The sequence below is a fragment of the Macaca nemestrina genome, chromosome 5, assembly GCF_043159975.1.
Source record: "Macaca nemestrina isolate mMacNem1 chromosome 5, mMacNem.hap1, whole genome shotgun sequence".
NCBI lineage: Eukaryota > Metazoa > Chordata > Mammalia > Primates > Cercopithecidae > Macaca > Macaca nemestrina.
Window position 1 is genome coordinate 153,279,989 of NC_092129.1, and position 24,110 is coordinate 153,304,098.

Below are 24,110 nucleotides of genomic sequence, written 5' to 3' on the forward strand. Positions count from 1 at the left end.
ATAAACGCTGGTTAACTGGGTGAGAGCCCAGGCCTGTTCTTTCTTCTGGGGCTGTGACTTGAGTTTCTCCGTAGGAGCAGATAGTGTTTGTGTAGGGACTGCGGACTTTTGCATTACAGCCTCCCTGCTTTGCTCGCTTGCTACTGGAAGCTTAGCAGGTCCTGTGATTTTGGAGGAAGTGGGTGAGGTGATGAGGCCAGGAAGAGTATGCTGGGAGAGGTGTCAGGGGCCCGGGAAGCGGTGATGGGGCTGGGGAGGGGTTAGTAGTGGGTAGAGGTGTGAAGAGGCTGAGGAGGAGGGGTTAGTGCTAGGAGGGGTGTGACACGGCTGGTAGAAAAGATAGCTTGCTCCGCCTCCCCGCCCCCAGCACTAGTCCTGGAGAACATTGATTGAAAGAGATGAGCAAATTTTGATGTACTCTCCTTGGTGAGAAAGTGCCCTAATTTCCGGTGTAAGTTGTGCTGCTGTTTACAAACACCCTGCATTATTTAACCTCTCATCTTGGGAGCCAGAAACTATTTACTTGTAGAAAATATCCAGTATCTAAGGTATAAAGATTTGGGATCACACATGCTAATTACAGTTGTCTACCTTTATTATTCCTTTTTTTGTGCCAACAATTGAAGAGGATTAAATTTGAGAAAATTACATTTGATGCCTTTTTTCACATTGCTATATAGCCATTAGGGATTTTAGCAGCAGCAGTTGTTCTAATTCACAAGATGCCTCACTTGTAAGGGTAGTTTGAAAGCCACTAACTGGGCGGTGAGCCTCCTTAGTCTTGGCTTCGGAGGGAGAGTGAGATTTGGTTTTGATTTGTTAATTTGTGGCGCATAAGATGTTGATAACCCTCCTTTCTGGCGTTCGGTTTGTAAATAACCAGGAGGATTGTGATTAGACTAAGGAAATTAACAAGAGGAGGTCCAATTCTAAGGATTATGAAGAATGAGCTTGCCTAGAGACTGATATTAAGGGGATTTTACGGGCCGGGCGCGGTGGCTCAAGCCTGTAATCCCAGCACTTTGGGAGGCCGAGACGGGCGGATCACGAGGTCAGGAGATCGAGACCATCCTGGCTAACACAGTGAAACCCCGTCTCTACTAAAAAATACAAAAAAACTAGCCGGGCGAGGTGGCGGGCGCCTGTAGTCCCAGCTACTCGGGAGGCTGAGGCAGGAGAATGGCGTAAACCCGGGAGGAGGAGCTTGCAGTGAGCTGAGATCCGGCCACTGCACTCCAGCCTGGGCGACAGAGCGAGACTCCGTCTCCAAAAAAAAAAAAAAAAAAAAAACGGGGATTTTACGCTGAATATGGAAGGAAAAAATGGAGACTGCCTAGGTAAAACTATAAAATTATGAAGCGCAAATAGTATGACATATAACGGGGCTTGGCAAATCTTTGCTGTAGAGCCAGAGAGGACATCTTTTTGGCTTTGTGGTCCATACTGAACTTTCTTCTTGGAGTATGAAAACATCATTAGACAATACTAAATGAAGGCTGGGCGCGGTGGCTCACGCCTGTAATCCTAGCACTTTGGGAGGCCGAGGCGGGTGGATCACCTGAGGTCAGGAGTTTGAGACCAGCCTGGCCAACATAGCGAAACGCTGTCTCTACTAAAAATACAAAAATTATCCGGGCGTGTGGCGCGCACCTGTAATCCCAGCTGCTTGGGAGGCTGAGGCGTGAGAATTGCTTGAACGCAGGAGGCAGAGATTGCAGTGAGCCGAGATCTTGCCACCGCCCTCCAGCCTTGGCAACAGCCATACTCTGTCTCCAAAAACAAAAGCCAAATGAGCATGGCTGTGTTCCAATAAAACTTTATTATGGATGCTAAAATTTGAATTTAATAACGTTTTCAAATGTCATGAAATACTCCCCTTGGATTCTGGCCCTCCCTCCCCGATCATTTAAAAATGTAAAAACCGTTCTTAGGTTTTGACTCATACCAACACAGGTAGTAGACCGTAGTTTGCCGACTCCCAACAGGATAATAATGAAATATCCAGTATTTTTCAAGTGATAGTAATTGGGAAAGTGAAAACAAACTATAATCTCTTAATTTCATCTGTCTATTTACTACAGTAATAAAGGGGATCTGAGTTCTTACCACAAATTTGTTATGGCCTTTCAAAGTTGCCAAGATTTATGAATGTGCTTACATTCTCTAAACAAGAAAGGCTATATTCCTTGTTTAAAAAGGATTACAGTTCAAGAAAAGTGGAATAACACTGAGTTTTGATGTTGATTTATACCAAAGGATTTTCAACATAGGAATATGCAAAAATGAACTGTAATAATGGGATGTAATTAAACAAATTTTAAATATACATTTTTAATATTGTTTTTATATCAAGAAGGGAAAACAGAAGCAATCTTGAAATGACTGAGTCATATAGAGCAAATGGGCATATAAGCAGTGTAGGTAGGAAACTGGTTGAGGTCAGATATGATGAGATGGGAGGGATGAAGGTGGGGTTTAATTGTCCAAGACTTGTGAGATTCTTACTCATGAAAAGACAATATATCTAATCGTCCTCCATTTTTTTTTTCATTTTTTTATTATGAAAAATTTCAAACGTAGAGACAGTCTTCAGCTTGCTTTTTATACTTTATAGTGGCTATCTTTCATTGTTCCAGTTTGGTGACATAGAGCTACCTCACTCTTTTTCAAGTCTGCATTATTCATTTTGTAGACGTGATTTATTCAACAATTTTGAGTAGACATTTAAGGTTCTTTCCACATCTTATTAAATAAAGGCTGTGGAGAACATCCTTGCAAATATATCTTTAGATCGTCGTGCCATTATATTAGTAGGATAAATTCCTGGAAGTTTGACTGCTGGGTTGGAAGGCATGGAAATTTAAAATTCTATTAGATTCTTCCAATTATCTTTCCGTAAGTGCCTGGCAAGGTGTCAGAGCCCTGGCACTGGGAAGTGGTCAACTCACAGGTTGGTAAAATGAATTTACCATACATACAAACAGTATAGGTTTGAAAAAAGGAAAGTTTATTAGAGAGGAAGAACTGAAACCGCCTTTGCAAAATGATGACTGAGACAGTGAAAGAGCTCTAACTTAACCAACTCCATCTTGCTTCTAACCTCCAAGGTGTTTTTGTTCATTCCTGGGCGTAGGCTGAACTAACTTTGGGAGAAACTTAGTTTATAGTTTAAACAAAGAGAGTAACAGTCCTTTCCCAAAGCAGACTTCCTTCTTACCTGAGGACTAGACTAACATTAGCCACAAGATTAGAATTTTTGGTTTAGGAATCATGCAGCTGGAGGCTACAAGATTCTGACCCTCCCTAAATTGCTCCTGTGATCAGTGCTTGAGGTATTTTGCAGACCCTGTACTTGATGGGTCAGCTGGCACTACCCAGATCAATAAACTGGCTCATCTTTTTTTTTTTTTTTTCTTTTTGAGACGGAGTCTTGCTCTTGTCGCCCAGGCTGGAGTGTGAATGGCACGATCTCAGCTCACTGCAACCTCTGCCTCCCAGGTTCAAGTGATTCTCCTGTCTCAGCCAAAATTTTGAGTAGCTGGGATTACAGGCACCTGCCACCACGCCTGGCTAATTTTATTTTTTTATTTTTATTTTTGTATTTTTAGTAGAGACAGGGTTTCACAATGTTGGCCAGGCTGGTCTCCAATTCCCGACTTCCGGTGATCCACTCAGCTTGGCTGCCCAAAGTGGCTCATCTGATCTTGTGGCCCCCACCCAGGAACTGACTCAGTGCAGGAAGATGGTTTTGACTCTCTGTGATTTCATCCCTGACCAATCAGCACTCCTGGCTCACTGACTTTCCCCCATCCACCAAGTTATCTTTTAAAACTCTGCTCCCCCATGCTCAGGGAGTCTGATCTCCCACACTGCTGGTTCTGCGTGAATTACTCTTTCTCTATCACAATTCCCCTGTCTCAAAGAATTGACTCTGTCTAGGCAGGGGCAAGGTGAACCCCTTAGGCGGTAACAGAACACTGCAGAAGAGTGTAGTGGCGCGTCTCAGCAAGAGGATTGAGTATGCTGCCGTGGATTTTTCTTTTTTTCTTTTTTGTTTTTTTTTGAGACGGAGTCTCGCTCTGTCACCCAGGCAGTAGGCAGTGGCACGATCTCGGCTCACTGCAGGCTCCGCCTCCCAGGTTCACGCCATTCTCCTGCCTTAGCCTCCCGAGTAGTTGGGACTACAGGTGCCCGCCACCACACTCGGCTAATTTTTTTTTTGCATTTTTAGTAGAGACAGGGTTTCACCGTGTTCGCCAAGATGGTCTCGATCTCCTGACCTCGTGATCCGCCCGCCTCCACCTCCCAAAGTGCTGGGATTACAGGCATGAGCCACCGCGCCTGGCGTTGGATTTTTCTTTAGAGGTATTTATGAACCTTAAGGCAGGAGCTTAGGATAGTAAAATGAGTTTTGGCACGGCATTTCAGAGATGTATGGAAATTTTAGTTACTTGTAAAAGTTGAAAGAGGTCTGGAACCAGATTTTAGATACTAGGAAAGTTTAATTACTTCTGAATTCCCAGAGAAGGAGTTTCACCTCGGTCTGGCCCATTTGGTGGTCACTAGGTAGTCTTTGTTCCCCTCGAAATTCCTCAGATAAGGAGCTTTTGTCTGTGGGGCCTATTCAGTGGTCAACAGGTGATTTTCCTTGCCTCAGTAAGGTTGCACCTATTTTGATCCACACCAGCATATCATGAAATACAGTAGTCCTCCCCTTATCCTCGGTTTCATTTCTTAAGGTTTCATTACTCTTGGCAACCACAATCTGAACATTTTAAGTGGAAAATATCAGAAATAATTCCTGAGTTTTAAATGGGCACCTAAACAATTCCTGTTTTAAATTGCACACTGCACCATTCTGATGAACATGATTAAATCTCATGCCATACCACTCTATCCCTCCCCAGGATTTGCATCATCCCTTTGCCCAGTATCCACACTGTATATACAACCTGCCTATTAGTCACTTAATAGCCTTCTTGGTTATCAGTTTTACTGCCTAAGTATCACAGTGCTTATATTCATGGAACCCTTATTTTACATGATAGTGGCCCCAAAGTGCAAGAGTACTAATGGTGGCAACTTGGATATACAAAAGCGAAGCCATAAAGTGCTTCTTTTAAGTGAAAAGGTAAAAGTTCTTGACTTAATAAGGAAATTTTTTAAATGCTGAGTTTGCTAAGATCCATGGTCAGAACAAATCTTCTATCCCCGAAATTATAAAGGAAAAAGAAATTTTTGCTAGTTTTGCTGTCACACTTCAAAATGAAAAAGTTGCAGCCACAGTGCATGTTAAGCACTTAGTTAAGATAGAAAAGTCATTAAAATTGTAGGTGGAAACATCACCAAAAAAAGTTCCTATTGACAGCAGTCGGGTTCAGTACTATCAGTGGTTTCAGACATCCAGGGATCTTGGAACATATCTCCCAAGAATAAGAGGAAACTACTGTAGTCTGTTTTCCTACAGTGGTGCTATTGCTGATATTTTCATATTTTTAAAAATTTGCTAATATTTTTATTTATAATCCTTAATAATTCCATAGCAGATCTTGTTTCGCAGGTAATTTTTTTAACCTTTTGTCAGTAGATAGGCATTTACTTCATTTCCTATTGATACTTAGTTGCCTCTTTTTTCTGCTACACAGTATTACAATAATAACTTTCTGAAGACATGTCATGTGCTGGTAGATTTTTGTGAAAAAGGTTTCTGGGTTAAAGGATATGGCATATTTCTAATTTGATGGATGTTGCCATATTGCTTTCTCAGTAGGCTGTTAACCTTTACACTTCCTTACAACAATGTATGATCCTGCCCCCTTCCCACTTGCCCAGCAAAGATACATATTATTTATGTTATTTTTTCCAGCCAGTAAAGAGAAGTCTTAGTTACTTTTAATTATGTTTTCTCTTCCTTTAGTAATTTTGATTATGTTACTGTTTGCCATTCAGATTGGTTTTTCTGTGCATTTTCAATTCTATCCTTTGACCATTTTTCCTGTTGGATTGTTGGTTTTATCAGTCTGCATACATTTGCACACATGCATGTGTGCTTGCCCTATCCGTGTGTCCATGCATGCAAACACACCCCCACACACACCCCTACCTGTCCTCATTAAGAAATCCATCCTGACCTCCAGATTCTAATTTGCTTTCTTGGGTTTTCTTACAATATTTTTTATTCCTTACATTTAAATATTTGTTTTTAAAAATATCATATAAAAGGAGAATCTTAATTTTTCTCCAGAGCAGTGCTGTCCAATAGAAATACAATGGAAGCGAGCCAGGTGCAGTGGCTCACATCTGTGATGCCAGCACTTTGGGAGGCCAAGGTAGGTTGATCACTTGAGGTCCGGGGTTTGAGACCAGCCTGGCCAACATGGCAAAACCCCATCTCTACTAAAAATGCAAAAAAATTAGCCAGGCCTGGTGGCTTAAGCCTGTAATTCATTCCAGCTACTTGGGAGGCTGAGGCAGGAGAATCACTTGAACCCAGGGGGCAGAGGTTGCAGTAAGCCCAGATCGCGCGACTGTACTCCAACCTGGGTGACAGCGAGACTGTCTCAGAAAAGGAAATATAATGCAAGCTGCTTATGTGATTTTAGGTTTTCTAATTATAGCTGCGTTAAAAAAGGTAAAGAAAAACAGTTAAAATTAACTTTAATAATATATTTTATTTTACCAACCTAACCCATTATATTTAAAATATTATCATTTTAACATGTAATCAATTTTAAACAATTACAAATAAGATATTTTATGTTCTTTTGTATACTAAGTCTTTGAAACCTAGTGTATATTTTATACTTACATCACTATATCTATGGTTAAGTGCTATTTGTGGGGCTCAGAACTCATACTCAAAAATATGGTGCTGTGGCATAGTGAAGTGAAGAAACCCAAAGTTCTCTGGGACCTCCCCATCCCCTACCTCCTCTCTCAAATAAGTTGAAGTTTCTTTATCTGCCTGAGATCTACACCCACCAAGGGGAACTGTTGTTTTTTCTTGCCCTCCTTTGTAAGACTCAGAACTACCCACACCTGAACAGACCCTTTCACTGTCAAAGAGAACTATTTACATGTTAATCTCTGTTCCCAGATCCATTCATTCTCCCTAGTGTCGGCTCACAGCAGCTCCTCCAAGCAGCGCAGAGTCCCCATTGCTTCACATTCTCTCAGTTCTTGGTGTTTTCGGACTTGAATTTTGGCCATTTTTACTGAGTATTTTCCATGATTACAAATAAGATAGTATATATTGTCCTATGTTTATAGGCCATTTGGTATTCTCTATTTGGTATTCTGAAACATCTATTTTGCTCACATTTTTCCATTGAGTCATCAACCTTTTTCTTATGAAGGAGTTTTTTGTTTATTTTTTAGAAAAAAAAAATAACATTCATTTCTGACAGTTCCAGAGGCTGGGAAGTCCAAGGTCAAGGGGATGCATCTAGTCAGAGCCTCTTTACCCATGGGAACTCTGCAGAATCCTGAGGTGGTATGGGGCATCACATGGCAAAGGAGCAGAGCATGCTGGCTGAAGTCTCTTTTCCTCTTATAAAGCCACTGGTCTAACTCCCATGATAACCCATTAATCCGTGAACATCTCTTAAAGACCCCACCTGTCAATACTGCCACATTGAAGGTTAAGTTTCAACATGAGTTTTGGAAGGGACAGACATTCAAACCATTGCATTCTGCCTGTGGTCCCCCAAACCCATGTTCTTCTTACATACAACTACATTTATTTAATCCCCATGTCCACAAGGTCCTAACTTGTTTCAGCATCACCTCAGAAGTCCAAAGTTCCATCTGTGAAATCAAAACAAGTTATCTACTTCTAAGGTACAATGGCAGGATGGGCATAGGATACACATTCCCATTTGAAAAGGGAAAAGTAAGCCAAAAGAAAGGGTTAACAAGCCCCAAGCAAGTCCAAAGCCTAAGAGGGCAGACATTAAATCTTAAAACTGGGGAATAATCACCCTTGACTCTGTATCCAGCATCCCCTGTACCTGGAGGCGTTCCTTTTTTTTTCCTTTTGTAGAGACAGAGTCTTACTATGTTGCCCAGGCTGGTGTCAAACTCCTGGCCTCAAGCACTCTTCCTACCTTGGCGTCCCAGAGCCCTGGGATTACAGGCATGAGCCACTACGTCTGGACTGGAGGGATTCTTTATACAGTCTGTAATACGGATTTGTGTCCCTTCCCAAATCTCCTGTCGAATTAAAATCCCCAATGTTGGAAGTGGGGCCTGGTGGGAGGTGATTGAATCTTGGGGGTGGATTTTCCCCTTGGTGCTGTTCTTGTGATAGTGAGTTCTTGTGAGATCTGGTTGCTTAAATGTATAGCACCTCCCCGCTCTCTCTCTCTTTGTCCTACTTCTGTCATTTAAGATGTGCCTGCTTTCTGTTCACCTTTGGCCATGATTGTAAATTTCCTGAGGCCTCCTCAGAAGCAGAAGCTACTGTGCTTCCTGTATAGGTCGCAGAACCGTGAGCCAATTAAACCTCTTTTCTTTATAAACTGAACTACCCAGTCTCAGGTATTTCTTATAGCAGTGCGAAAACAGACACATACAGTCTGGATATAAGCTCTTTGTCCTTTGTATGTGAATCTGGATGTAGTAGTACAGTGCATTTAGTTTTGCTTCATAAGCATTTATTATGATTCCTGCATCTTCCTGTATATGCTTTACTTAAGTAAACAGATCTATAAAAATATTCCTTAGAAGATTTTTTAAATCTTCCTTTCCCCAACGCATAACTACTATAATAAACAGCTTCTTGCCTTAGAGACTGCTGCAGGTTTTACTATTTTACAACCTGGCCTTTAGTACTGACGTTAGGCAAACTCAATGTTGTTTAATAGTGTCAAAGAAAATACTGAATGATCTCCTCATAATCACACCGAGATTTTCCAATTTGTATTGATAGTAGGGAACTTCTGGTGATCTGGGCTAAGGAGTAAGAGTATGAAAATAGAATTTAGAATATTTTGCTTAGGAATAGAAGTCCAAATGGATAAGACAAAAAAAGGGACCAGAGACAAGACTATCAGAGAGGAAATGGATACTTAATGTGAATTGAAGGAATGTTTGAACTAGACTAAAAACCAAAACTACAAATGAGAAGTACAGGGAAACCAGGTGTAAGTGTGTGCTGAGCAGTAGCTAGAAGCTTGGTGTGGCTGTGACTGGGGTGCCTGAAAGGGCCTGGGCTTTGCAGAGGTGTGTTGGAAGGTGGCGGGCTAGGAGGTCCTCTCTTCCCTGCCCGCCTTCCGTCCTTCCATGAGGTAATGCATGCATGGGGTTGGGGACTGGCAGACAGGTAAGGAGTTTGTCTACTAGGAGAGAAGAGAGTGAATGGGAGGGTGGAAGTGGAACAGGAGGAGAAAATTACTTAGATATGAAAACCCTGAAAAGTAATATAGCTATATCATGATATACACGGTGCTCCATGCTATAATTTTAAAAATAAGAGATTTTGAAGTCAGACCATCAGAAGTTCAAGTCTAGAAGTTTAGTCCTTTACTAGTTATAACTTAATTCAATTTATTCTTAAGTTATAACTAGTAATTTACTAGTTATGTGACTTCAAACAAATTACCTTTTTAAACTTTTAAACAGTGTATAATACTAGTGTCATAAAAGTGATTTTCTGTAAAGCAATGGTTTAGTTAATGCCATATTTGTAATATGAAAGTTATTTATAAAGAGCTTGATAATACTTTTTATGATTAAAAAAATCACTGTCACTCATATGATTAGTGTATTTTATTTAGGCTAACTGCAGCATCCAAGATGCATGGTGATGAAATTACAATTGGATTATGTCTGTATTTCTTCTGGAAAACAGGACTTGAATGCAAAGGCAGCACCAAGCAAATCTAGAGTGAAGAGTCTCAACAAATAGTTTAACAAGATAGTGTCAGGCCAGAGATGATGTGTTTAGTGGAATTTCGAGAATACCCCATTATTTGAAGTTTTCCTATATTGTTGTACTGGAAATGTTTCACTGTATTCAGTCAACTGAGTGGGTACATGGAATTTTGATATTGCACCTGATTTTGTCCCATAGAACAATTTATTCCTCCAACACCTCACTCAAATTCAGGAATTTGCATGGGTAGTCATTCTGATGCATATCTCCAAGCTTGTATCTTCCTCCCACTGGCAATGATTCGTTACAGTCTCTGACTATATCTACATGTGATGTGTAAGATGTCTGAAAAAGTCAGAGAAGCCCGTTGTTGAGTTTTGTCTCCAAATCTAAGGATCAGTGCTTTTGCCACATTGGGCTGCTTCTGTTTGAAAAAGACAAGTGTCGGGGTGGGAGAGATTGCTGGTTATCTTCCAATACCTGCCTTCCTCTTCTTGCTGAATAAAAATTTTTAGCTGGGCACATGGCTGGATGAATACAAGTTACATTTTTCAGAATCTCATGCAACCAGGTATGGCCATGTGACTGGCCAGTGAGGGTGAGCAGAGATGGTGTGTGCAGCTTCTGGTTCATGCCCCTTGCTTTGTCCCACTGTTTGGAGTGCAGTGCAGGTATGGCGGTAAGCCCTCTCAGACCATGTGGTGGGCCCAGTTCCTTAGGGTAGTCATCTCCAGACTTTGCTGCATGTTAGAATTACCTGGGGAACTTTAAAAATCCCAGTTCCCAGGTCACACCATGTGTACCAATCAAATGAGAATGTCGCAGGGTGGAAGCCAGATATCATTGTTTTAAAAAATCAAGTGATTTCAGTGTGCAGCAGAGTTTGGGAACCACTGCCGTGGGAGTTCCAGAGCAGGAACACTGAGGAAGTCTATGTTGCTGACAGCATTTTAGTCCAGGACTACTTACAACAAGACTATCACATGTCAGAGAAACAGACTTCTACCTTGCCAAGCTAGACACTATTTCAGTGTCTCGTGGAGTGATCATCTCTAAATTCCTAAAAAGTCATAAGATTTAGTTTTCAGTAGGCCCATTGTGATACCATCTTGAGGATACAAGTTCTTCTTTTGATTTTGCTAAGTACTCCTTGGTAAAAATCAGTGGTGGATGGGGCAGCATTGTCAGTGCTTCGCGTTCCTAATTTGGTCTTAGTATCAAAAAGAGCCATCAGTTCCCGGTGCTCATCATTGGTCCCTTGGCCTTCTTTATTTCCCACTCTTTGCTAGTTAAATTTAGGGGCTCAATGGGTAGGTGATCCCAGTACTTGTGGCCACTTATGCAACACAGATTGATTTATTCTTGATAACTTAGTGTGCTTTCTCCATTTTGGTCATTGATGTGGGTGGTCATCCAGGTAGATATCCTGTCCTATTTACCAGTTGCGAGTTTCTCACTTCCTAATTGGTTTTCCTACCTTCAGTCTTGCCACCCTTTGATCCACTTGTACATTATGGAAAGAAGTAACTCTAAAACAAATAAGACACTGTAACTGCTGGTTAACAGCCTTCATTAACAGCTTTTTGTCTCAAAGTCCAAACACAGGTCTTTCATCATTCAGATTTGAAGAGCCACCACTTTCCTTGCCATGGTGAGGACCAGTGTTACTATATTACATTCATTCCTGTTGAATGAGATGCAGCTTTAGATTTTTTTCACTGTACTGTATTCCAAGTTAGAGTTGGCTCAAAAGATGAAAGATGTCATGGTTTGGGTTTACCAAGAAGCAGACTGTGAGATAAGAATGTGAGTATAAGTAGTTTATTTTAGAGGTGATTTTAAGAAATCTCCCAGTTACACTGTGGACATTTGTATCTCAATCCCACTGAAAAACTCAACACTGGAATAGTTCTCAGTTATACCATCCAAGGGGGGAAGAAGCTGGAGCATTTATTTGCCAACTGCCATTTTGCCGTTGGTTGAGTGCTGCTTTCAGGGATATTAAGCTTTCCTTTGGTGCAAATTAAGCATCCCAGTCAGCCAGAAAAAAGTTTACTGAAAGAGCAGTTAGTAGCTTTCACACAGAGGTGAATGCCTGAGGCAGGGCTAGCTCCATGGGCATATACCTGTGGAGTTGGTTTACTGGTCTACTGCTATCCTCTTGAAATTCTTGAACAAGGGACCCCACGTTTTTCTTTTGCACAGGGATTCACAAATTCTGTAGCCAGATCTTGGTCTAAGGGAATATAAATGGTAGCTTCTGTTACAAAACCTATTTAAGCAGTAGCTTCTGTTACAAAACCTATTTGTCATTCCTGTGAATTTCTAAGCAGGGACCATTTTTATGCCTGCTGTCTGGTACTATGCTTGCCACTGAATATACTCAATGAATGTTTGTTTTAAATGATTAAATTTTCTTTCCTACTTTAATTTTTTTCACAGGCACAGTGAAAAACCCGAGGACCCTTACCTCAAGTGTCCTTTGCTCCCAGCTACTGATACTGGATTCCACTCATGATTCTCCCTTTCTTAGCGCATTCATGATATGGACGTCAGTGTCTGAGCTGGAGGAGGACAAAGGCAGAGGTCCTGTGAATTCTATGCTCTAGCTCGGATTAAGGGATTTGGAATTGCACTTGTTCCAGAGGTATGTTAGAGGCAGGAAGAAATCACATAGTGGGTATCTTGTAGGCAGGAAGAGTACTTACAAGGACTTGAAGACTATGTTAAAGGTTCTTGTGTTAGTTATCTATTGCCCTGTTTTTCTCCAAAGATTAATGGTTGAAAACAATAAACTTGTCTCACAGTTTGCGTGGTTAGGAATCTGGAAATGGCATAGCTGAGTGGCTCTGGCTCAGAGTCTAATGTGGTTCCAGTCGATATCAGCTGGGAATGCAGTTCTGAAAGTGTGAGCAGGGCTGGAGGATCCTCTTCCAAGGTGGTTCACTCATGTGCCTGGCAGTGTGCTGGGTGTGCCTGAGGCAGAAGGTGTGTTTCCTGTCACATAAATCTCCTTTTAGAGTATCTTCATGGCATGGCTGCTAGCATCCTCCAGAGCAAGTTATTTAAGAGCGAGAGCAGGGAGAAAGCTACAGTGTTTTTAATGACCTAATTCACATCTATCACTTCTGTTTGTTAGAAGCAAGTCATCGAGCACTGACCACACTCAAAGGGAGGGGAATTAGGCTCTGCCTTTTCAAAGGAAGCATATCAAAGAACGCGTAGATGTATATACAAAAACCACAAGGTTTTTAAAGAGTGTCATATTATAGAGCCTTCAGAAGTAAATTCTCATGCCCTTTACCTTACCTGTGAAGTTGCTAATCTGATACTAATTGTTCATTCTCCTGCTGTTCTGCTCAGTGTCCCTTCCTGTGTGTTGATACAATAACTAGGGTTTATAACCATCCTCTGAGAAGATAAAAAAGTTGGGCACATAGAAGGAAAATAGATGTACTGTGGAGTGGTGGTGGTATACATTCATTTCCTAGGGCTGCTTTAACAAGCTACCAAAAACTGGGTGGTTTAAAACAACAGAAATGTATTCTCTCAAAATTCTGGAAGCCAGAAGTCTGAAATCCAAGTGTCAGCCAGGTTGGTTCCTCCTGGAGGGTCTGAGGGAGCATCTCTTTCCTGCCTCTCTCCCAGCTTTTGGCATTTGCCGGCAATCTTTGGCATTCTTTGGCTTGTAGACTCATCACTCCAATCTCTCCCTCCATCTCTGTGGGTGTGTCTCTCTGCATCCAAGTTTCCCTCTTACAGGGAAACTAGTTGTTGAATTAAGGGTTCACCTTTAATTCAGTATGACCTCATCTTAACTTGATTGTATCTTCAAAGACCCTATTTCCAAATAAGATTACATTCTGAGGTTCTGGGTGGACCTGAGTTTGGGGGACACTGTTCAAACCAGTACAGGGTATAGATATTAAAATTCATGGGTGTCTCTAGATACTCTTCACCAGAGAAGAGACTTTCTGTGACACTACAATAGCCAGATGTCCCTGATGCAGGCATGGAGTTGGGCATGAACTAGTCAGATTGTAGGACTGTGGCTGCTACTAGCTCATGTGTACATACCTAATTATAGGAAACTAAGAAAATTAGTATTAAGTACAAGAGGCTGAAAATGGTAATAGCGTGAAGATTATTCCTCAGACCACTTTTCTGTGCCGTTATTGTCAAGTGGTCCTGGGAAATGGACTTTATCAAGTCTGACTCTTACGTTACCACCTTGCTTGAGTGCTCAGTGCCATGAGATCGTCCCAGAGGTGATCCCTTGCATACCCTGGTCTATAGGCAAAGCCTTGTTTTCAAATCACACAAGTAAAAGATGTGCTCCTCTAAGTGACATTTCAGTGGAAGAATCAGGATATGGATAGAGGAAGCACTTTTACCTCTTGACTGGTGTTTCATAGACTAGGAAAGTATGGAACTTGATTTCCCTGTTTTTCAAACTGGCTCTATTTCTTTAGGAAGGGACCGAAAGGAGCTGCCCCTAGTATAGTGAGCAAATAGGTTTTCTATAAATATTAAATTAAGCAATTTTTTTCTCATAGGGATAGCTGTTGGCATAATAGTAGCTAATGATTATCTATAGTGACTTGTCTCATTTGACTTCCACAACATCAGTATATGATAGGTTTCATTACCCTGTATCTCTCCCCACCATTGCCATCCATCAAAACTAAATTATTGATGGTTTCCTAAATCTAATGCCCTGTTGCATCGCTTGATGCTTTTACTTTCCTCTTCCTGGATTTCCCTTTGCTTATATTGTGAAACCCTCCTAATCTTGCTCTAAACATCAGGTTGTTAATGTTCTTCTCTATACTACTTTTATATGTTTAACTAGTATTGTTGGATTATTGATATTTTCATATCTGAACTGTGCTACACTGGAGAGCTACTTTAGCATGGAGATTGATTTTGTTTTTCATTCCCTAACAGTGCCTAACACATGGGGTGGGGGTGGGGGCTCAGTTCAAAGAAGGAACCCAGCATGATTGAGTAATTTGCCAAAGGTCACACATCTGGTGTGTGGCCGAGCTAGAAGAATCATCCAGATCTTTAGCCACTCACCAATTATAAATTAAAAAAAACTGTCCAAGGACTAATCCTGGGTCAACAGCTCTTGTGTTACTCTACCTTGGTGAGATATTTTACCTTTGTGAAATTTTCTTTATCATTTGTAAGGCTATTTCTAGATCCATGAACTGCAAGTTCTGTTTTTATGCATTTTTCCCTAAGGAATTTGAAAAAGTCTCAATATTCTATTCTATATATTCTTTTAAAAATCAATGTCTGAAGAGGGAAGTTGGCTGTAATGTAGGTGTAGAGAATGTCCTTCTCTGGCTTAGAGTATTAGGAAGTCGGACTAGGCATTCTGTAGGGCCCAGGGGTCCTCTTGACTGTTGTAGCCTGAGTCTTCATACCTCCCCGAACACTCTCCATTGATGACTGTATGGCCCTTTATTCGTTCTTTCCCTCATCAGCATGTTGAGATGTCACATTTCCTCAGCAGTCTTGCTGGTGTGAGTGTCCTGCTTTGGGCTGGGGCGGGGGCGCTTTTTTTTTTTTTCCCCTGCTGTCCAAGGTCCTGAAGACGTGTTTCTGTGTTTCCTGAAAGTTTCTCAGTTTCCCAAATGCAAGTTTGAGATTTTGTTTTTGAAGAAATTAAAGAGATGATAGGTGACCTGCTAATGATTTATTGGAAGTCATAGGAGAATGGAAGGAACTACCCAGGTGATGGTGATAGAGTTTGATTTGATTTGATTTGATTTTTAGACAGAGCCTTGTTCTGTTGCCCAGACTGGAATGCAGTGGTGCAGTGGCGAATTCTCAGCTCACTGCAACCTCCGCCACCTCCCACGTTCAAGTGATTCTCATGCCTCAGCCTCCCAAGTAGCTAGGACTATAGGTATGCACCACCATGCCCAGCTAATGTTTTGTATTTGTATTTGTATGGGGTTTTGCCATGTTGCCTGGGTTGGTCTCGAACTCCTGAGTTCAGGCAATCTGTCTGCCTCAGCTTCCCAAAGTGCTAGGATTACAGGCATAAGCCACCACACCTGGCCCAGATTTTCTATTCTTTTGTATTTCTCTCTCTTCTAGTCCCTTTCCTTTGGCTTTTTTTTTTTTTTTTTTTTTTTTTTTTCAGATGGAGTCTTACTCTGTCACCAGGCTGTAGTGCAGTGGCATGATCTCGGCTCACTGCATCCTCCACGTCCTAGGTTCAAGTGATTCTCCTGCCTCTGCCTCCCAGTAACTGGGACTACAGGCACATGCCACCATGCCCAGCTAATTTTTGTATTTTTAGTAGAGCTAGGGTTTCACCATGTTGGCCAGGATGGTTTCAATCTCTTGACCACGTGATCTGCCTGCCTCGGCCTCCCAAAGTGCTGGGATTACAAGCGTGAGCCACCTTGCCCTGCCTCCTGTGGCTGTCTTATTGAGTCATTTATCTCTGCTTTGCTTTTTGCTCTGGTCTCAGTCTTGTGATTTACTCCTAGAGGTGCTGGCAAGCCTGAGCTCAGATTTAGGAATAATGGTGTTGGGATAGGAGAAGGATAAGATAGGGACCAGCAGTTGATGAAAAGGAAGGGTGGACATATTCATCATAGGGGTTTCAGGAACTCCGTTATCTTACACTCAGCCCCTTTGTTATCTCTGTGATCAACACGGTGTTGTCATCAATCAGCCCCCAGATTCACTTCAGTAAATCTGTAAAGAATAACCATGTCCTCCTCATCCCACGAATTCTCGTGCTTAGAAAGCCACCTGAAAGTGATAGCCCTTAAAGTCCTCAGTCTGCCCCTTTAGAGCACCACAGAAAGATCCGTGAATGGAGATCCTGACCCTTCAGTTATGGAACTACTGGGAAGAGATATTTGGAGATTACATGGAGGGCTAGTAACATCACTTTCTTTTCCCTTTATTCTCATTTTTTTCCCTTAAGAAAAACACACACACACAGCAATTTCTTTGCTATTTGCTGTTGGTATCCAGTATGCCAGTGCTTTGTTAATTAATGAGATATGTTTTCCCTTCCTGTATGCCTATTTTAATTGTCAATTTCTGATATCTCTAAACATGTCTTTGTTGTCCCCTCCCTCCATTTCCACTTCCACTGTCCTGTTTCAGTTCTGGACTATAACAATTGCCTCCCTACCTTTATCTGAGCATTTGGTCTCACTCCCTTGTCACACTGCCAGTCTTTGGCCTCCTCAGTGATATTCTAACAAAAAACTCTGACTGTAGTATTCCCCTACTCATCTTTAATGATTCCCCTTCACCTCTTGAGTAAAATCTAAATCTCTTTGGAAAGGCGTTTGAGGTTCCTCATGGTCTTGTCCATTGGACTGGACTAAGGTTATAGATTAGAGACTTGTGAGGAAGAAAAACCAGTTCTAGAGAAATAAAGGCATGGGATCTTTGCGCACTTACAAATGCAGAAAGAGAAGGTTTAAAACCATCTTTCTAGAATCTGCCCTTTGGCTGGTGAGAAGAGCAAAGTTGATCCTTCTGTTTTGTTGACCTGAGACAGCACTTTCTTCAGAAACCCAGATCTTTACAAACTCCTCATGGAAATTACCCTATATCTCTGCAATAGAGGAAGGGCGTGGAGCATTGAAGATACCCATTAAGAGTTCACTTTCCAAATATTGAAAGAGTTCCTAAGAAACAAGTTTTATTAAGGTTCTGTGTTAGACACTGTGCTAGTTCCCATGGATATAGAGTAATCAAGACCAACATGATCTCTTGTTATAGGAAGCTGAGCCCATATCTGGGAAGACAGACAAATGATTCCAAAATATTTCTCTAGGAAAACAGCCTATTCCACACCAACTATAGTTTTGATCATAACTCTTTTAAAGTTGGATATTTTCATATTCCTCTTTTTTCTTAAAATCATAAATCTCTCTCCATTTCCTTCTCTTTTGCTTTCAAATCAGCATTTTTAAAAGTCATTTCTTGGCCAGGCACGATGGCTGATGTCTGTAATCCCAGCACTTTGGGAAGCCAAGGCGGGTGGATCACCTGAGGTCAGGAGTTTGATACCAGCCTGGCCAATTGGCAAAACCCCCATCTCTACTAAAAATAAAAAAATTAGCTGGTGCGGTGGTGTATGCCGGTAGTCCCAGCTACTCAGGAGGCTGAGGCAGGAGACTTGCTTGAACCTGAGAGGCAGAGATTGCTGTGAGCTGAGATTGCACTGCTGCACTCCAGCCCGAGCAATAGAGCTAGACTCCATTAAAAAAAAAAAAAAAAAAAAAGCCAGGCCAGGTGTGGTAGCTTACGCCTGTAATCCCAGCACTTTGGGAGGCTGAGGCGGGCAGATCATGAGGTCAGGAGATCAAGACCATGCTAACCAACATGACAAAACCCTATCACTACTAAAAATACAAAAATTAGCCAGGCATGGTGGCGCATGCCTGTAATCCCAGCTACTCCGGAGGCTGAGGCAGGAGACTTGAACCAGGGAGTCAGGGGTTGCAATGAACTGAGATCACGCTACTGCACTCCAGCCTGGCGACAGAGCGAGACTCCGAATTAAAAAAAAAAAAGCCATTTCTTGATCCTGTTTACCTGTGTAACACCATCTTCTCTTTTGCTGCAGTGAAGTTGTCTGTATTTGTCTTCATTTCCTCAATTCTCATCATTCTTGAACTTCTGTAGTCCTCCTTTCTTTTGCTACTCAATTTACACTATCCCCATGGTCATCAGAGGTTTTTCCCTTGGTCTCCTTTATGGCACCTGACACCACTCAAGCTACTACCTCACGTCAACATTTGCTGTCTTTCGTCCCAGAAAATTATTGGATACGGTCTAGGATATAATTGCTCCCCTTGTCCCCACATATACTACACACACCTTGCCTCTTCTACAAACCTATCCAGAATCTTAATTCCCCTCACATTCCCAAAATGAGCTGAGCAGTCTTTGAAGTAAAAATTAAGCTATAGTTAAGTTTTACCTCCATTTCACTTGTGCGTTTTGCTCCTTTTTTTTTTTTTGACCTCTTTCAAATGATCCTTGGGCTTCGAGTACCATGATCTACCCAGATTTGCATTCCCTGGGCTGTGTTCTAGTTCTGGTCATGTCAGCTTTTCCCTTCTGATGAATCCTTGTAATTACTTGAGACTCATTCTGTCAGGCAATATCCACAGTGAAGAAGCCAGTGTGCATTGTGGCAAAGCCCAGGAAGACCTAGGTGTGGATTTTTGCTTTACCATTTCCTGCCTGTGTGACTTATGCCATGGGGCTTCACTGGTGTGGGCACCAGTTTCTCATCTCTTAGCTGATATCATTTTGTTGGGAGGATTACATAGAGTAATATGTGTAATATATCTGATAACTAAGCAGTTTCAGTTAGTGGTAGTTGTTTTTATTTGACATAGTCTTGGTAAGTATTAATTTCTTCCTAAGCCCAGGGTATTTGTATTTTGACAACAAATAAGTTTTAAAGAAATCAATCTATACATATTATGGAAATTTGGACCCCTATTTCCTAGTTGAGGAAAGGTATCTGGCACCCATCACCACACAGGAGCCCCTGGGCTCCAGGACACCAGGGAAAAGAGGTTAAGTAGGTCCCACTCCTCTGACATGATACCCAGTGATTCAGTCAGGGTACAATTGGGAAAACAGAACCCATACCACAGGGACTGGTTACAAAAGTCTTGAATAGCTAAATGCAAAACAGGATGGTTAGGTTGCATTATGTTGACAACAGTGACTCAGGTGGGCAGGCCCTACCTCCTTGAGGTGTTATCTGTGGACAGATTTTTGTGCGATTGTGGGTCAACCCTGGATTTCTTTCTTCAGGTGCCTGTTCTTAATGGGCCCAGGAGAGGTAATTCAAGGGAGCAAGGGACCTGTAGAATGATCATGTCCTCTTATTTCTAGCCATAAGGTTATGAATCGTGTATCTCGGGGGTCTGATTCTAAAGGAAATAAGTGTCTGTCATAGCAGGAGAATGGAAGGCAGACAGCTGTTCCTATTACTAGAGTTTTAGCAGCCCCCGTAACTCAGCTAGCCCAGACTAGGATCTCAATATCTCACTTATTTCTTTACATCTGTCTGATGAACAGTATAAGAAAACAAATGATCACTTAGAGGATTCTGTTTGGTAGTTAAAATCGTATTAAAATAGAGAGGGTAGAAATTAAGCCTCATTGATGGTGAAGAGATTGGGAACCACCACTCCAGTGTTAGAAAATATCAAATGACAGAAGGTGGGCTATATTAAGTGGGAATTCCCAAACCCCACCCCCTGGAAGGAATGCTTGGTGACAAGCCTTAGAGGAGAGAGATGCTTGTCTAGCCCATTGTCTGTGTGCCCAGAAAGAGATGTGCACACCTTGAGACACTGAGAGAAGACCCTAGCGAGGAGAAGCCCCAGGCCAGCTTGTTAGCACAGGGCATTGGAGGCCCCCAACCAGCTCCAAGTTCTGAACAGCACACAAAGGCGTGTACTGCTTCTTCAAAGGCGTGTACTGCTGCTCATACCCAGCAGAGGCCTAGCACCAGGCCTCCCCATGCAAATCAGTGTCTCTGCAGGGTAGGTAAAGGACCTCTAGCTGTGCTCCCTATGGGGGAACAAATATCCTGTGGGTCACTGAGAGTCTGGAAGATTGCCCAACATTTATTTACTGATCTGTGTTCACCACAGAGCCTAAGGTATTTATTAATATTGTTTCAACCAATACAAGTGATTCCTTCATTTAGTGGTCATCTCTGCCCTCCACCACAGACTTTTGGGAATTACAAGATGAAAAGGGCCAGATCCTCACTCTGGCATAGCTCAAAGAATTTGATTGGGGAAGTAGGGACATAGACGTGATCACTACACCATAATTTACTAAGCTGTGAGAACGGGAGGTGCATCAGTGACCAGAATGCATGTGAGCCAGAGGTAGAAGGTACTGTAGACAAAAGGAACAGCATGCGCCGTAGGCTGTATCATTAGGTACAATTTTCTGTCCTTGGAGGAGTCTTTTTAACCCTAAGACAAAAATTATGAATATAGAAAGAGGTCACGGTTCATCTTTGCAGTTCTTTCAGGAGAAAGCTTGCTGCAATTCACTTTCTAAGTTAAAAGAAAACAAAAAACAAAAAAAGAGTAAATGATATGAATATCACCTGAAAGAATCTGAGGTCTCAAACTTGGGAGGATCTTTGAACAACAATCTTGGGGAATGCCTAACAGTTCATACTCATTTCTTGATGTCTACAGATGGAAACTCTACAGCCTCACATACGTTTCTTTTTTCTCTTAACTACTTTATACTCACAGAAAATCAGTGTTCAGCACTTCTAATAGCAGGTCTAGTGGGACCTTGAGATCAGAACAGAGTTCCATGGAGGGAAACTGAGGACACACAAGGCAGAGCAGTACCCCCTCATCCATGGGGACCTGTCTGACTGGAGGTAAGGGAGGAGATTCTAGTCCACAGATAATCAGGGAAGGTTAAAACTATGTGTGTTTGTGACATTTTTGCTCTCTTAGACCCAGATACAGGCTGGAAATCCTTTGGGCTTTGGGTTTTGGTGACTCAAAGTGTGGCCAAAAGAACCAGCAGCTTCAGCTTCTCTGGGAGAACATATGAGTGCAGAATTTCAAGCCCGCACAAAGTTTTTAAAGGTCTGCATTTTAACAAGCTGCTCTTAATTTGCTTACATATTAAAATTTCCAGAAGCACTGTTCTAGGACCATTTTTAAGTGTTATCCAAAAACATGTAAGATCTTTTTTCAAAGCAAATTCTCAAGCTCTACCCTAGAGGGGTTGCTTCTGGTTCTCTGGGGTTGGTGCAGGAATCTACATTTTCAGCAAGTGCCTTAGATCCTTGTGTACACTAGCATTTGAGGATTGCTGCTTTAGATGGTGGGAAATCTGAGCAGGGGAGGGATGTGGGCTGAAAATGAAATGATGGTGTTTAGGAACTGGCACAAGCATGCTTCTGCTCTTGCTGGGAAGCAGTGGGACAAATCCAGTTGATTGTAGAGAATGCAGACCTCATGTCATGCTCAAGTGTCACCTTAATGTGATGGCCGGAGACAGCCACATATGACCCTCTTATTGTCCAATCAGTAAGCTCAATCAATGATAGGAACCACTGACTCTGGTAATTAAAAACTTACTGCAGCCAGGCACAGTGGCCCATGCCTGAAATCCCAGCACTTTGGGAGGCCAAAGTGGACAGATCACCTAAGGTCAGGAGTTCAAGACCAGGCTGGCCAACATGGTGAAACCCCCGTCTCTACTAAAAATACAAAATTAGCCGGGCGTGGTGGTGGGCACCTATAATTCCAGCTACTCAGGAGGCTAAGACAGAATCACTTGAACCCAGGAGGTGGAAGTTGCAGTGAGCCGAGATTGCATCATTGCACTCCAGCCTGGGCAGCAAGAGTGAAACTCTGTCTAAAAAACAAACAAACAACAACAACAACAACAAAACACTTATTTCTGGGCAGGTTCTCATAAGTGGCCATGGGAAAGCCATGTCCAGTCTCAGGGACACAGGGTCATCTGGGCCTCTGGCTAATAGAGGCCAAAGAATGGGACTATTTTTGCTGTGAAATTCTGAAAACCAAAAATGGTGGCCTCTTTATCTGCATTAGCAGAGGTAATTTGCTCCTTCTTGAAATCCAAGGTCACTTCTACTGTCTGGGGATTTTGATCCAGGGTCAGTGTGGTTTCTCCTTTACAGGAGAGCTAAGTCTCAGAAGGGCGAGGTGGTTTGTGTTGGTCATTGGCTACCTCAGATTTTAGAGCAGCTCTACCTTGATTGTGGGGTTGACCTTATTTTTTTGCTGTTTTCTTCCTTCTCTGGGTGAGGAAAGAGGACTTCCTGTACATCTCTATCCTTTAATTTCCATTACTCACTTTCTGTGGCTGCTGCTGCAGAAGCCACTGCTGACTGATGTGGATACCCCAACCTTTGAAAAAAGCCTAGGTGTTTTTTGGCCTCTCTCCAGGTCTACAGCCATGGCTCCTGAAAGAAATAAAAGATGATCATCTTTCTAAAAAGTCTTTAAGTCTGAATTATTAGTAACTTAACGGGAGAATCTCACTTTTCCTACTCTCCTATTTTAACCACAGTTGCTCTAACACAGACCTTTGAGGATCTTTTCATGACTTCATTCACTATTTATGCTGTACAGATGCTACTAGGAAGGAAATAGGGCTGTCTGTTTTGACTGGAACGTAACTTGGTCTCTTATCTTTGTGCATGCAGCCCTGTCCTTGGGATAGCCTTCTTGAGCATATCTACTTGAAACCCCCATTGCTATAAGTATTTATTTTACTACTCATAATGCTCTTAAAAGTTGGGGTATTTTTATTTTTTTGATACCTAAACTTCATTGAGATACTTTGAACTATTTTTAGAGAAAACGGAACCTTCTAATACCTGGCTCCTATTTCTTAAAATGTTATGATTATACATGGCTTAGGGCTTTATGGCCAAATAACTTCACCGAACCCAGGAAAAAGAATAGATCCATCTGAAGCAGACCCGTAGCTTTCAGTGACCTAAATTTTTGGCTCCATTTGTATCCTACATTTTCAGTGAGGAAAAGAAGTGGAAGGAGACAAGCCTCAGCCCTTCCCCTGGCACCTTTACTCTTTACCCTTCCTCCTGGCATGGTGGAAAGTGCACTGGAGGAGGAGTGAAGGGCCCTAGGTTTGCATCCATGTTCTGCCACTTGACAACCTTAATGGCCCTTACAATTGATTTACCCCTATTATGAAATTTGGAATGATTTCTAAAGTCTTTCCTCGCCCTGATATCTTAACATTTTCTGACAGTCAGGACTTTCTGTAGCTTTACCTTCCTTATTTAGTGTTATTTTTTTCCCAAGACTGAAGAGAGAATGAAGCTGTCAAAGTGTGCTGAGCACACACCCTGCAGCGTGGCAGTGGGCAATTCTAATCTCAAATCATTAGGCTGCAGCAGCATGACCACTGCCTCCTGTCTAAGCCCAGAGGGTAGAGACAGCTGAGCTCCTGTAGTTGGGGGCAGGCCCAGCCACTCTGTGGGGACAGTGATTAGTGTTGTGTCACCAATTTGGGGAAGGAGTCACCTTGTCTTATTTTCCCTCTTGAATTATCTTGATATGACCCCATTATAAATTTCCTTCTGTAAACCTCTGTCTCCCAGTTTCTCTTTTTAGCTTACTTTCTATTGAAGTAGAGAAACAGAGAGTACAACTTCCATCTTCTTGTATCAGCC

At 42.0% G+C, this 24,110-nt stretch overlaps 1 protein-coding gene across 1 annotated transcript in view; it reads left to right on the forward strand.

Moving 5' to 3' along the window:
* The window catches only part of LOC105498593 (tripartite motif containing 26), a 151,177-nt gene that overhangs the window by 272 nt on the left and 126,795 nt on the right, over positions 1-24,110 (forward strand). The window lies entirely within an intron of this gene.